This window comes from Phyllobates terribilis, unplaced genomic scaffold (assembly GCF_046119375.1).
Source record: "Phyllobates terribilis strain yellow unplaced genomic scaffold, ASM4611937v1 Scaffold_4__5_contigs__length_816908805, whole genome shotgun sequence".
Lineage (NCBI taxonomy): Eukaryota > Metazoa > Chordata > Amphibia > Anura > Dendrobatidae > Phyllobates > Phyllobates terribilis.
In genome coordinates, this window is record NW_027362764.1 from 569,668,858 (window position 1) to 569,684,632 (window position 15,775).

The window sequence follows — 15,775 nt, forward strand, 5'->3', positions numbered from 1 at the left end:
CACAGCACAACTCGCTAGCGCCCTCTTAGCCTCAGGTCAGTCAAGGAACTGCACCTAGGATAAGCGGTCGCCAGGGAGACTGTCCTGTAACCTACTGGGTATCGGGGCCCTCTGTAGTGAGGGCGGTATATATATCTTCCTTGGCCGCGCCAGGAATATATATGTCTGAACCTCCGACCGTCACTACCAGCCTTCCCCAATCCCCAGTTGGTATGCTGCCACCAGTCCCTATTTTAGATATACGCCCAGTCCGTGAATGGGCCTATATCGGGTCAGGAACCAACCCTGGGTAGCGTTTTTGGCTTGAGCCGAGCTCACACGGACGTGCGTTCGTTATGCAGAATAAAAGGCAGGCCCACAATTACTTGAGGTAATTGATTATAATAATACACTAGATACACGATATACAACTAAATATACACAGGTATAAGGTCAGGCTAAACTATACAACAATGGAATACAACACACAGAATCACCACAGCATATCAGTTACCGGTTTCTTGATTTTCTTGTGACGCAGGGAGAGGATTCTGCGGTCGCAGGCACGGTTCTTTGTTACAGGCTGAGGCCTACCACCGCATGGTCAAACTGCTCCTCCCCTTGGTGGCCTCAGCTGGTGCTCAGATGTTCAGCACACCACTCTTGGGTCAAAAACTGACTTGTCTCTTGTCTGTCCTGCTATCTTACCTGCCCCGTCCCGCCCACTGCTGGTGAGGTCAGCTGGCTCAGTCTCCACCCTCAGGTCTAACTTCGATCAGAAGCCCAAATTCTATGGAACCCAATAACTTCTTCTGGGATGGTCTCATGATACCCCCAGGGGTTCCCATGGATTCGGGCCGCCGTAACCGACCTTTTGATATCAATTATGATACCATACGGTCCTCAGGAATGGCTCCGCGCTATATCTTGGCTTCCAGAGCACGTACAAACGTCTACCGCGGAGGCTTGTGTGCGCAATGGCTCCGGGACGCCGTGATATTTTTTTATTGGCCCATCCCACGCAACATGCGTGTACTATTCATGTTTCTATATCTTATGCCTCCATGCTTGTGACAGACAAAGAAACTAGTCCTATGGGACAAATGGTCAGGTACAGATAGACGAAGCACCCCCCCCTGCTGGCTGTGTTTCCTCTCGAAGTCTTTGAAGCTCCTAGCATTCAAGTGTTAAGTAGGCTTCTTATCTTACAGGAGCCTGGATGGGGGGAAACTATCTAGTTGACGTTTTAACAGAAGGTCCCAAGGGTGGGGGCTGCTGAAGTGTGGCCATCCCTGGATATGATTTATCATTACCAAGATGGCGGCTACAGGTTCATCACAACATGTGAGAAATTTTATTTATTAACTATTTTGTGTGACCTATATGAAGTACAATATGTTGGGAAAAAACAGTCTCAGAATCAGTGGGATCCGTTTGAGTGCTCCAGAGTTATTACCACAAAAATGGACATTGAAAAACTTACAAGAAGCAAAATGAACATAAACCCTGCTGTAAATAAATAAAAAGAAAGTGCATTTAAATAAAATACGGTTTTTAGTAACATTGTTTTTTATCAAAAATAGTATACAAGCTATCCCACCATCGACAAGGTGAACCCGTTTGGGATAGTCCTATACTGTCTAATATTAAAAACCATACCATGTGTCAAAGTTGACCTCTGTGACACTGTAAATTGACACTGGTCAGAAATGTAAAATTTGGCTTAGTCATTAAGGTCAAAATTGGCTCCGTCACTAAGGAGTTAATTGTAAAAAAGCATTCCCCAACAATTGACCTCTTTTACCCATTTATTATTAAAAATAAAAGTAATCCATCAGGGTCCGCTGTAAATCCATAATAAGGAGGTCTCACAACAATCCCCGACTCCGGATGCTGTGATGAGTGGTGACATAGCGTGAGGATCCAGCTGCAGGGATGAATGGTTACTGCAGATCACAGCCAGTGGTTCTCACGATAACCTCTGTGTGATCAGCTACTTGTGAACTGCTTTAACCTTAATGACATCACTGCTCGCAACATGAGAACTTTATCTTTATCGCATTGCACACATCCGATTTATACACAGATAAGAATGAGCCCTTATAAAAGTCATACAACACCAGACAAACTCAGGAGATGTGTGTGAGAGATAAGTGGCATTGGCTGAAGCCACATGGTTTATAAATATGACAGGTCAGGTGTGCTGTCCCGGCCGGCCGCTGTGGTCACGGTATTGGTACACAGTGGTCCGACTGCTGGTCAGGCCCGACTGGGGGCACACGACAGTCTTTGTCAATCGTGGGGGTTAATAACATAATAAAAAAGGTTTGTGTCGCCAGTTGGGTTGTTCGGCCTGATATGGCCTGTCACTGATGAAGGTCCCTAGGAGTTAGGTGGTGATAAGCAGTGCCTGATGAATAACCTTTCCCAACCAGGACTGACACCCAGGGGAGTTGGAGCAGGAATGGTGCAGCAGAGAATAATCAGAATTAGACAGGGTGATAATCAGTTTGTACCTTTTACTGAAGTTCTGCAAACAGTTCCAGTAGATTCAATACAACTCACATACAGGGTTTTGGTCAGACCTGTGCGAAGAGGGTGCAGTTTCTCTACTGTGATGTATGTAGCCTTCCTGCTGCTAATCATATCTCTGGTCAAAGACTCCTTGACCCTAGTGATCCAAGATAGCCAGGTACTGGATCCGCAATCCCTTCCAACGAGCAGGCAGCTCGAATCCTGTGGGAAGACACTTACTTTCTCTTGACTATGCACTGCTGAGCTCCTGGGCAAAAGCACTCTTCTGCTCATTGTATGAAGACCGAGCAGTCTTTCTGTTTAGCATGGACCCTGGAAGCCTCTGTGCTCTAGGGACTGAGACGCTGCCTCATGCAGCTTGTTCTTGCAGAGAGAACACACTCCCTTGCACCAGGACCTCCATGATGCTATCTCTTCTAACATTTTCACTGCTCTGCACAATACAACCTCCCAGGAAGCACCTCCTCCCCTCTGAGGGATCGTGCACAAGTTCCTGGTTTAGGCAAAAGAGCACAGTCCTTCAGTAAGGGATCGGGTTCAATGTGTGGATGCAATTATAACAGCAGAGAAACAAGCCCCCACCATAGCTGGCAATACATATAAAATTATATTACACATGCAGGCATTTTGTGTCTCTACAGACACGGAGTTGTCTGGCAGTTTAAGGCCAGCTATACAGTATAATACTATAAAACCGTGTGCAGCAAGTAGATGTGTGGATGGTGTGGCTGTGCAGTAGAATCAGAACAGTTTAGAAAATAATAAATGGTCAGACAGATGGTATGGCCAATGTAATCATGGATATCAGCCATTGTGAATGAAAGTTGGGTCTGACAATGCCACAGGATGCACGGAATATCCTTTCCGACAGTACACTAGACAGTAAACTAGGCCAGCTCAGATGAAAACATAAAAACGAAAACAGGCTTTTGTCCTTAAAGGAAACCTGTCATCTGGATTTTATACCCCACAATAATAGCATGTGTTTAACGGCTATTTAATGTATTGCTGATAAAATCCTTACCTTTCTTGTAGAAGTCCGTTTTGTGGTTTTAGAGAAAACAATAGTTGAAACTGTATGCTAATGTACTGCAAATGAAATGGGTGGGCCCTATTGTTGCAGATCTCCTGCTTCTCTCCATATTACCCATCAATAGTGTTGAGCGATACCTTCCGATATCAGGAAATATCGTATCGGATTGGATCAGACCGATACCCAAAAAGTATCAGATATCGCCGATTCCGATACCCGAAACCAATGCAAGTCAATGGGACACAAATATCGGAATGAAAATAAACCCTTTCTTTCCTTGTAGGTTAATTCTACATGAAGTAAAACAACTAAGAATAATGTAGAATGTATTACGCGAAAAGCCGGCAATTCATCAGCGGCATACACCGGTACCCGACAATTTACAACAGAAAGAATAGAGCTTCACACATAGATTAGATAGATAGAAATATGTCAGTCACATATATATGAAGTACAGTGACAGTGTTGCTTACTGTAATTGTCATTTAGTGTAAAGGATTTATTAAAAAAAATAATAGTGTTTTCATGCACCGTCTCTTTAAAAAAGCCGGCCGGCAATTCAGCAGCGGTACCCGACAATTTACAGCAGAAAGAATAGAGCATCACACATAGATTAGAAAGATAGAAACATGTCAGTCACATATATATGAAGTACAGTGACAGTGTTGATTACTGTACTTGTCATTTAGTGTTAAAATAAAGGATTTATTTTAAAAAAAATTGGCGTGGGGTTCCCCATAATTTTAGGCTCTAGCGGAGGTTAAGCAGACGGCTGGGGCAGATGTTTGAAGCCTGGGAAGGGGGTAATACCCACGGAGCTTCCCAGGCTACTAATATCAGCCCCCAGCGGAATACCTAGCCTTTACTAGCTATTAAAATGGGGGACCCCCCAAAAAAATGACATGGGGTCCCCCCTAATTTAATAGCTAGCAAAGGCTAGGCAGACAGCTGGGGGCTGATATTAATAGCCCAGGAAGGGTGCCATGAATATTGGCCCCCTTCCTGGCTAGAAACACCAGCCGTCAGCCGCCCCAGAAATGGCGCATCCATAGGATGCGCCAATTCTGGCACTTAGCCTCGCTCTTCCCACTGCCCTGTAGCGGTGGCAGTGGGGTAATAGGGCTGGGGTTGATGTCAGCTTATAATGCCAGCTGACATCAACCCAGGTTAGTAATGGAGAGGCGTCTATAAGACACCCCCATTATTAACCCCATAGTCAAAGTTAAAAAAGAAACACAAACACCCAGAATAAAGTCCTTTAATTGAAATAACCACACAATTCTTTATTGTTCTAAATTAAACCATAGTTACCATCACGCCCATTCCAGCTGAAGCCAACGATCTCCTGCAATAAAAGAAAAATAATAAAGCAACATCATCCTTACCTTTCCATGGTTCCCACGACAGCTTCAGCTCTGCTACATCGAGATGACAGGCTGGACCGCAGCAGAACGCTGCCATCCAGCCTGTCATCCCGCAGACACTGAGAAGCGCAGGCTTGCTTGCGCTCCTCAGTGTCTCTCTGTGACGGCATCCAGATGAGCCGAGGTCATGTCCAAAGAACTCGGCACACCTCATGCACATCACTGACAGCGTGGGAAAACTCTCCTGCACTCAGCGTTTCAGCGTGAGAATTTTCCCACGCTGTCAGTGACGTGCATGAGGTGAGCAGAGTTCATTGGACATGACCTCGGCTCATCTTTATGCCGTCACAGCGAGACACTGAGGAGCGCAAGCATGCCTGCGCTTCTCAGTGTCTGCAGGATGACAGGCTGGATGGCAGATTTCTGCTGCGATCCAGCCTGTCATCTCGATATAGCAGAGCTGAAGCTGTCGTGGGAACCATGGAAAGGTAAGGATGAGGTTGCTTTATTATTTTTCTTTTATTGCAGGAGATCGTTGGCTTCAGCTGGAATGGGCGTTATGGTAAGTATAGTTTAATTTAGAACAATAAAGAATTGTGTATTTATTTCAATTAAAGGACTTTTTTCTGGGTGTTGTGTTTTTTTTAAATACTTCACTAGAAATCCATGGTGGTCATGTCTAATATTGGCGTGACCCCATGAATTTCGGGCTTAGGGCCAGCTGATAATGCCAAGCTGGCCTTAACCCCTTTATTACCCAGTGAGCCACCGCTCCAGGGCCCTGGATGAGTTGGGTACAGTGCCAGAAGATGGCGCTTCTATGAACGCGCCATTTTCCGGGGTGGCTGCGGGCTGCAATTTGCAGCGCGGGTGGCCCAGAAAGCTTGGGCCTCCCAGCGCTGCGAATTCCAGCCCCCAGCTGCCTAGTTGTACCTGGCTGGACACAAATATAGTGCGAAGCCCCACGTCAATTTTTTTTTAATTATTTCATGAAATAATTAAAAAAATAAAAGGGCTTCCCTATATTGTTGTGTCCGGCCAGGTACAAATAGGCAGCTGGGAGTTGGGTGCAGCCCGCTCCTGCCTGCTGTACCTGGCTGGCATACAAAAATATGGCAAAGCCCACGTCAAAATTTTTGGGAAAAATTAATTAAAAAATAAATAATAATTTAGGGACTGCATCTTTATTAACCCCTCAAGTGTCATTTAGTGTTAAAATGAAGGATTTATTAAAAATAAAATTGGCGTGTGATCCCCCATAATTTTAGTCTCTAGTGGAGGTTAAGCAGATGGCTGGGGCAGATGTTTGAAGCCTGGGAAGGGGGTAATACCCACGGAGCTTCCCAGGCTACTAATATCAGCCCCCAGCTGAATACCTACCCTTTACTAGCCATTGAAATGGGAGACCCCCCCAAAAAATGACGTGGGGTCCCCCCTATTTTAATAGCTAGCAAAGGCTAGGCAGACAGTTGGGGGCTGATATTAATAGCCCAGGAAGGGTGCCATGAATATTGGCCCCCTCCCAGGCTAGAAACACCAGCTGTCAGCCACCCCAGAAATGGCGCATCCATAGGATGCGCCAATTCAGGCACTTAGCCTCGCTCTTCCACGCTGCCCTGGTGCGGTGTCAGGGGGTAATAGTGGTGGGGTTCATGTCAGCGCCAGCTGCCATGAAGCCCAGGTTAGTAATGATGGGCGTGTATAAGACACCCCCATTACTAACCTACAAAGTGTTAAAAATAAAAAACACACACTACACCCAGAAAAAAATGGTGTGTTTTATTTCAAATAAATTACACCATTTTATTTAATTCTTAGTTTACAAAAAAAAAATTGTTACCTGTCCACGTTCCTGCGCTGATATCCCATGCACAGCTGTCACATCTGGAGATGAGACAGCTGTCATGGCTGCTGTAAGCTCATGCTGCAGGGAACACGTCCGCTCCCGGCAGCGGGAGCCCCTGACTGAGGTCACCGGAGTGCATTCAGTCAGCGCAGCTCCGGAGACCTCCTTTACGGCACTGCTGTACCGTGGGAATTTCTCACTGTACAGCGGGGCCGTAAAGCAGCTAACCGGAGCAGCGCTGCCTGAACTCCGGCGAACCCGCTTATGCCATGAAGGGGCTGCTTTACGGCCCCATCATTCTAGCGGCGGCAGCGGTTCAGAGCGGTCACATTCTATGTGGCTGCTCTGAACTGTGGATCTTCGTGGGACACTCGTGGACTACTACGGAGGGGTAAGGATAAGGTTGTGGTTTATTATTTTATATTTTATTACAGGAGATCGATGGCTTCGGGGAATTAGGTGTCTAGGTGAGTATAGGTGTAGTTTTTTGTTTTTTACTTTATTTTAGGTGGCGATCGGCGGGGACAGGTAATGTATGAACTAATTTATTGTAGGCAACCACTGGCCACCAATGACATGTATTTAAAATTTATTGGGGACACAGTAGGGCAATTTAAATAGCAGGATCAGGCTGATGGGAACTACTGCTTCCATCGAGCTGATCCTGCTGGCACGAGTGGACGGGGGACAGACATAGGCCGATGGGAGTAGTAGTGTCACATCGGCCTATGTCTGCCTGCACGCACACACTCGCACAGACACCGCACACATCGGACAGACACCCCGCACACACCAATCATGACGGGCTGATGGTCTGGGGGGTGTGGCTGACCTGTGCGACCGTGGGAAAGTTCATGTGAGTTCATGCAATGCAGTCAAGCATGAACTCACATGAACCCTCCGAGGGCACCGCGGCTACTTCAAATGAACAGCTGATCGGCATCAGCTGATACCTCAGCTGTTCATTTGAAATAACTGGCGGGAAAGTGCAGCACAGAACCGGGAAAGCCGGCAGTGAAGTCTTTTCACTGCCGGCTTCCCCGCCCGGGTCCTTCGCTCCCCGCCCGGTCCTAACTTACGATCGGGATGGGAGGTGGCGAGGGGAACGGAGGATCGGGGTGGGAGGCTGCGGGGAAGCAGTATGGGGCTGTGTGATTGTTTAAAAGCCGGTGGCTTTTTACCGCCTGCCGGCTTTTAAACAATCAGGAGAATTCTCTCAAGCTAGGATGGCATTCTGATGACAGGCTGGATCGCAGCTGAGCGCTGCCATCCAGCTTGTCATCCTTCAGAGACACTGCAGAGCGCAGGCATTATGGGAACTTCCGATTCCAGTATTCGATATTCTAAAAGTATCGGAATTAAGTATCGGAATTCCGATACCGCGAATATCGGCCGATACCGGATATTTCAGTATCGGAATGCTCAACACTACCCACCAACTGACTGACAGGTCACTGAAACATAAGTAACCTGTCAGTCAGATACAGGGGGCATGCAGCAGGCAGGGAAATGGCATTGAAGCAGGAGAGCTATAATTGCAGTGCCCACTCAATGCATTTGAAACTCACTGGAGCACAATTTCAATTATGGATTTCTCCAAAACGGATTTCTACAAGAAAGGGAAGGAATCAGCATTAAAGCGCCTTAACACACATGCCATTAGTTTGTGGTACTACAAACTGATGACAGGCTTTATTTAAGGGTTGAACACGACAAAAAAAATAAAACATGTAAATCCCACTGAATTTGAACAATTTGTGATTTGATTTGAGTGAATAGTCTACTCCAAAATACCATGTGGGTATTACATCACGTGTTATGAAACCACTAATCAAGAGGGACTATCCTAGCCTGTAAAAAGGCAAAGACAGGAAATATTGTAGAAATTGTGTGGTTAATCTTGATCGTGAGAGGACATCAGAGTTTAGCTATTTAGAGAGGGAGAGAAAGCCATTAAACACTGAATAAACTGTACAGATACAGAAGTGAAGAACAGGTACCATACGTTTACTTATCATAAACAGTATGCTGAGATCACTTTAATCTTTAGTCGTGTAGGGTCCACTGGACCCCAAACGAGTTTGTTTTTATCATATTTCCGCAAGCATGGTAGGGAACTGTGTGTTCAGTAGCTTTCTAGCTCGGATGCCCATCCCTCTTCAATGCACCGTGAGACACGACGTTGACTACACATACTACAGCACGGTGCACTTGACTAATAGTGTCTTTTGGCACGACCAACTGAAGATTAGTATTGAAAAACCTCTCTTTACATTTAAGAGCTTGAAAGAGATAGGATACTGTCCTAAGAGACCTCAGAATTTCATGTTTATTTCATGGCAATTGGAGGCTTTCCAATACCTCTAATTCACCGGTAAATCAAACTTTTCAGAAAAGTTCTGCAAAGCTAATGAATCTGAGTGTCAAAGGATTGGCTTATTTCTAAACATTCGGTCACATGCAAACTAGACATGCGTGGCCTCACTCAATGAAAATGAACTGAGCGAGGCTTGACACATCTAGTCGGTATGTGGACAAAAGTATACAAATCGCATGCTTGTGCAAGAGAGAATCCTAAAAGTGTGCAGTGCATGCGCCGTGAGAATTCAGAAACATGCAGTCACATAGCACGACGGTAGACTTTGATCTCAAACCTGGACAAGGTCTTTTATTATAAAATAAAGCCCTGTAGCCAATCTTAACACCGTGTTATATAGTCACTGTCAGGATTCTGCTCTGCTTGCAGGCTCCATCAGTCATCACGTGGCCACTTCTCTCACGTGAAAACTAGCTTTTCTTCCTGCTTTGGTCTGTTTTTTACTGAACATTGAGAGAATTAGGAAGAGCAGCTAGTTGGCATGTGACTTAGGCTGCGTGCACACGATGCGTTTTTCATGCGTCAATGCATCAAAAACGCATGGGAATCCACACCCCATGGTCCCCAATGGCATTCCGCAATGTCAATGCGTTTCTGCAGCATTCACAAATCCGCAGCATGTTCATTAATTTTGCGGAAGCGCCGCCATTGACTTGCATTGAGACACATAGAATCCGTGTCTGTACATTTGTACACGCGGATAATATGCGATTCAATGTGCGTATGGTACCCAGTTCTGGAGGAGAGAAGACTCTCATGCAGACCTGTAAAAAAAAGAATAAGATAAAAAATAAAGTTTATATTCACCTGTCCAGCGGCCCCTGCAGCGCTTACCTTCCAGGACCTGAGATGATGTCGCGGTCATGTGACCGCAGGCTGTCTCGCGAGAGCCTGGCAACCAGGAAGAAGCCAGGACGAGCGCGACAGCACACGCGGCGGGGGGGGGGGGGGGATCGGGGGTAAGTATAGCTTTATTTTTTTATTTTTACGGTCACACTGTATAAATCCATGCCGTTTGCATGGATTTATACAGTGTGACCTAGTTGTCAAGCACTTTCCAAGTGAATCACCTGGAAAGTGCTTGTCAGTCCGCATGCGGAAACACATGCGTTAACGCATGTGAATCCGCATGTATTCTGCAGGAAAAACACATGCACAATCTGCATGCGTTTTTTCTGCCAGGGAGATGCAGAAATGCTGCAGAAATTTTCTGCTTCATTTCTGCATCGTGGGCACATAGCCTTAGGCTACGATCACACTATCAGTATTTGTAAGCCAAAAATACAAAAGTGGTGCATGTGTGTCTATTATACTCTCTCTGATTGTTCCACTCCTGGTTTTGGTTTCAAATACTGATAGTGTTACCATAACGTAAGTGCGCAAATCGCATATGTGCTGTTGGGGGGGGGAGCAAAACGACAGTATGTTAAATGCTAACAGTTAACAGTTATCAAAAAGATGTAAAAAATTTATAGTCAGCAGCTGCAAGCTCCCACTCCTTACCCACTGAGTGTGCTATACTCACACATTGCAGGAGCTTAGCCATACACTTCAATGGGCAGTAATTCGCTTTGAACTTCAAAACACAAATGTTTCTGTCTGGGCCAAAGCACCATCATCTCAGAAGTCATTTCCATACATGCAGTTGATTCACGGCAACAACAAAAAAAAAACTCATTTATCTCACAGCCAAATCGAATTCAATGTAATTTAAGCGAAAAGCCGATGTAAATAATGCAAAAGTCCTACAGGTTTTTTGTTTGTTTGTATTTTAAAAACTTACCTGAATAGTCATCAGAAGCTTCCACAAAGTTCTTTAGTGATAAATTTGCGTTGATATCATCAAGAGAATTGAAGCATTCATCAGAAATCATTATTGCAGATGTCATTGATGTTTTGCCCATACACTTTTTAACTGTTCACTACAAGCTAAAACTTCTCACCAGCTAATTTGGGGTGGGTCAGCATACATCTATCTTCAAACCGATTAATAACAAGAGCAGCAATTCCACTATTAAAGGAACACTACACCTAATGCCTGTTTCACATGTTGCTGGCTTCTTTTTTTTTTTTTTTTCTTAAATCAGTGCTTTATTGGTATCTGTAAGCAAAATCGGAGGTGGGTTCAAAACACAAAGCGGGTACGTTCACTGGTCGAATTTTCGGTCCCAGTGCTGCTGATGAAAATAACTAACATGTAACATCACATCGACAGCACTCAGATCAATGTTACTCAATTGCATTGTTCAGATGACAAGTATATTCACACAGACGAAATAGCAACATGAAAAATATTGCCAAATGCACTGGTCTCTTCCAAATTTCAAATGAGACTCGCCTAGGGAAGCCCAAAATCCATATAGCATCCGATTTTTACAAAAATGTTGCAATTAGCATAAAAAAACTGTATTTGGTCATGTAAATTTTATTTGCTACTGATGTATTAAAATCGATACCATACGGATGTAACATTAGACATTCAGATGACTATACTAATGAAGAATCATTTTATTTTTTTTGGATGAAAATCAACCAATTTTTGTTATGCATGTGTGAGTTTAGCCAATAGTTGTGAATCTTTTATTTTCATTTTTTTCTTTATGTAAGTTTCATTTCTGATTTTATTTTTATTACAAATACTGTTGCACTGATCACAAAAAATTACATATAACTAAGCCTAAGTTTAAGCATGCACAGTAAGTGTCAGGTCTGCAAATTGCGTCTAAGGCCTCATTCACATCCATGTTTAAAAACGTACGTGAAAAATGGTACTGGCGTCATCAGTGTATGGTCCGTGTATCAGGTTTTACCATCAGTGTTTTTGACAGATGGATAAATAAAAAAATGACAAAGCTTTTCCTATTCTTTGTAATGTTAAATACGGATGGCATCTGTGCGCTCTACATGTTTTTCACGGACCCCTAGACTTGTATTGGCCCTTTTCTTCCGTGATACTGGAGAAAAGCAGACTTGTCTCTGTGAGTTTTGCACGGACATGTGAACAGCCACATAGAACACGTACCCATTATATTCTATCTGTAAAAAACACAGAACACATACGTGCAACACGGACGTCTGAATGAGACCCAAGACCGGGTCTGTGTCCTGCTCTACTCCTCATAACCGAGCTGCCTGCCAAAACATGCCCAGTCTAGTCTATAAAACTAGTGAATAGACTAATGCATGCTGCGATTGTTTTCACATAGACCTTTGGCAGCCACTTGTCCAGCTTAGGCCACATTCACACGCTCAGTATTTGGTCAGTTCTTTTACCTCAGTATTTGTAAGCCAGAACCAGGAGTGGGTGATAAATACAGAAGTGGTGACGTGTTTCTATTATACTTTTCCACTGACTGTTCCATTCCTTGTTTTGCCTTATAAATGCTGAGGTAAAAAACTCACCAAATACTCAACATGTGCACGTGGCCTTAAAGTCTGATGTAACCTTAGTTTGATATCATGCACAAGCCATGATTCATCATTGTCTTTTAGAACCAATTTTCTACAGAAAAAGGCACAAAGTGACTTTTATGTTTGTGCTTTATTCATGATTTAATTTGCACCTTTTTTAAGTTCGCTTTATCTGGTTTTGTCTTTTTATTTCTTTCATCATTATGGCTATGGTTTTGGAAATCCAGGTGTTCTATCCTATTACATTGGTTGAAATTTTTCATAATATCGTAACACTTTTCCTCAATTTTACACGAGTATGTGTGTGGAGTTCAAAATCACAGCAATGAAAAAACACAAGAAACCTGATTGGCCACGTGCACACGTTGAGTATTTGGTGAGGTTTTTACATCAGTATTTGTAAACCAAAACCACGAGTGGAACAATCAGAGGAAAAGTATAATAGAAACCAGTCACCACTTCTGCATTTATCACCCGCACCTGATTTTCTCTTACAAATGCTGAGGTAAAAAACTCACCAAATACTGAACATGTGCACATGGCCTAAGGTCATGTGCACATGTTAAGTATTTGCTGCAGACATTTCCCTATCAAAAACATGTCTCTTGGCAAGAAAAAAGCTGCATGTGCAGTTTTGAATGCGCTTTTGATACATCTTTGTATGTGTTTTTCCCCTTACATTAGAATAGTTGAGAAGTGCTACAAAAACATTGAAAGTATTGACATGCAATAGATTTGAAACTGCTTCAAATCTGCAAGAAAAAAATAAGCAACGTTTGCATGAGACTTCAGGAATCTCATTCACTTGGCTGGACAGAAAAATGCTTCATTGTTCGCTGCAAAAACACGACAATGGTTGTTAATTGGTGCAGAAATCTGCCATATCAAAATCGCACCAAATGCTCATTGTGGGAATGTAGCCCAATGTGGAAACATAACATTTGAATATGAAAAAAATGTCACCTTTTCCTTGCTTGGAATCTATTTTATTTTTTATGTTCAGACAAAATATTTTTCAAGCTAAAATAACCTAAAACTCCTATGAAAGTCAGTCAAAATTTTGTAGGTAATTCTTTTTCAGGTAATTCTCCAATGTGAAGTTTTTGAAGTTTTTCTTTTCCTGAAGTGGTTTTGAAGAGTTTTTGATGTGTGGTGGAAGAGTCTTAGGCTACAGTCACACAATGAGCTTTTGGTGAGTTTTTGATGTTGCAGATTTTTTGCACCATTTCTGCACCTATTAAGTAAAATAGGTTACAGCATTTTTTGAAACTATGCAGCATAAAAAAATCACCAAAAACTCAGTGGGAATTTAGCCTTTCTCCAAAAATGGTTTGGGTTTTTTTGTAGATTTTTTTAATTTACTTAGTGCAAACCAGACAGTGCTTAATTTGGAGTGGATTCCATCAGGAGCCACTTCAAAGATGTGATCTGCACATCTAAGGGCTCATGCAGTCGGCCATATTGTTGGTCCAAGTGCGATCTGACAAAACATCGGATTGCACTTGGACCAATGTAAGTCTATGGGGCCATGCACATATATGATTTTTTTTCTGTCCGAGGAAAAAATCGCTGCATGTCCGAGTTTGATCCTATATTCAGATCGCACTCAGCCGTGCAAGTCAATGAGTACATTGAAAACATCAGGATGACATCTGAGTGCAGTCCCATTTCCATGGACTGACAGAATGGAATGGAAACATTTTGTTTTCCATCGTCTCCTCACAGTGCGCTCCAATTCTCTCAATCGAGAATATCTGATCAAACTCTAATTAGAGTTTGATCAGAGTGTCGTTTGCGTAATTGGCCTGATTCTCTCAGATGAGAGAATCTACGGCTGTCTGTCCGAGACCTAAGGCTAATATCCCAAGATGAGTATTTGGTGAATTTTTGATGTTTTCTTCATCATTTCGGCACCTACTTGTATTTTTTATTGCATGTTTGAGTGTGTTTTTTTACATTTATTATCGTGATTATGAAGATGTGATTTGTCTCCTTTTGGTATGTCATGTTTTAAATAAAACTGCTTTGTTTTTGATACCTCCTTTTATTTGGCTTTGATAAAACTCTATTGATACAGTCATATGTTAATTACATGCATTTTTAGTTTGTTTCCACAGCGGAAACCCATTATAAATGCATATGCATTTTTTATATGTTTGATTTCCAACATGTAATGCAATTCTGTGGAGAGAAATTTACATGTTGCAGCATTACAGCATACGCAGCATTAAAAAAAGCACATTGGTAATGAGATTTTTATAAATGGCATCCACTTTGTTGGAATGGTAATATGTTGCGTATTTGGTGCAGCAAAAATCTGCGTTGAAAACTCATCTTGGGAACTTAACCTTAAGGCCACGTTCACACGTTCAGTATTTGATCAGTATTTTACATCAGTGTTTGTAAGCCAAAATCAGGAGTAGAACAATGAGAGGAAAAGTATAAGGCCACGGCCCCACTATCAGTATTTGGTCAGTATTTTTTCTCAGGAATAGGAGCCAAAACCAGGTGAGGAACAATCAGAGAAAAGGTATAATAGAAACAAGTCACCAATTCTGCATTTAGCTTCCACTCCTGAGAAAAAATACTAACCTAATAAACTGTAAAGAATATAGAGTATCTACCCAAACAGAGACAATTCTTCAATGATATATAAATGGTATTAAAACATCAAGATTTATTAGAACATTTAAAAAACATATCAATATAGATAAAAATAGCAGGCCATCAGGGGTTGAATACACACGAACAGTGCAGCAAACAGAAGTAAGTCCTCATGGAGAGATCTGACCAAGAATACACAGGCTTGCAAGGTGATGTGTATTTGTTACGAATCAAGAATAAATTACATACATGTACAACGGGGTACAAAATTACAAACTGTAGAGCCACCAAAAACACAAGCCTGCAAAACATCAAAGGTCAGTAAGAAAGCCTCACTAGGTACTCAATAATCACGTGATCATATTCCTGATCACACAAACAAGTTTGTTTGTGAGGCTCACCCATGCAGGTATAGGGACCAATAGCAGCAATGAAGCCCCGACGCGCGTTTCGCCTTGCTTCTTCGGGGGGCTGTGGTTGTGGACATCAATAGCCATCATTATATACACAACTGGGAACGAGTGTCAGGTGTCACAATCTAGGAAGGAATATTCCATTAGATTTATATCAACATTCAATAGCCACTGGTCTGCCATAAGAGATATCCTTAATAAACATTGGCCTAT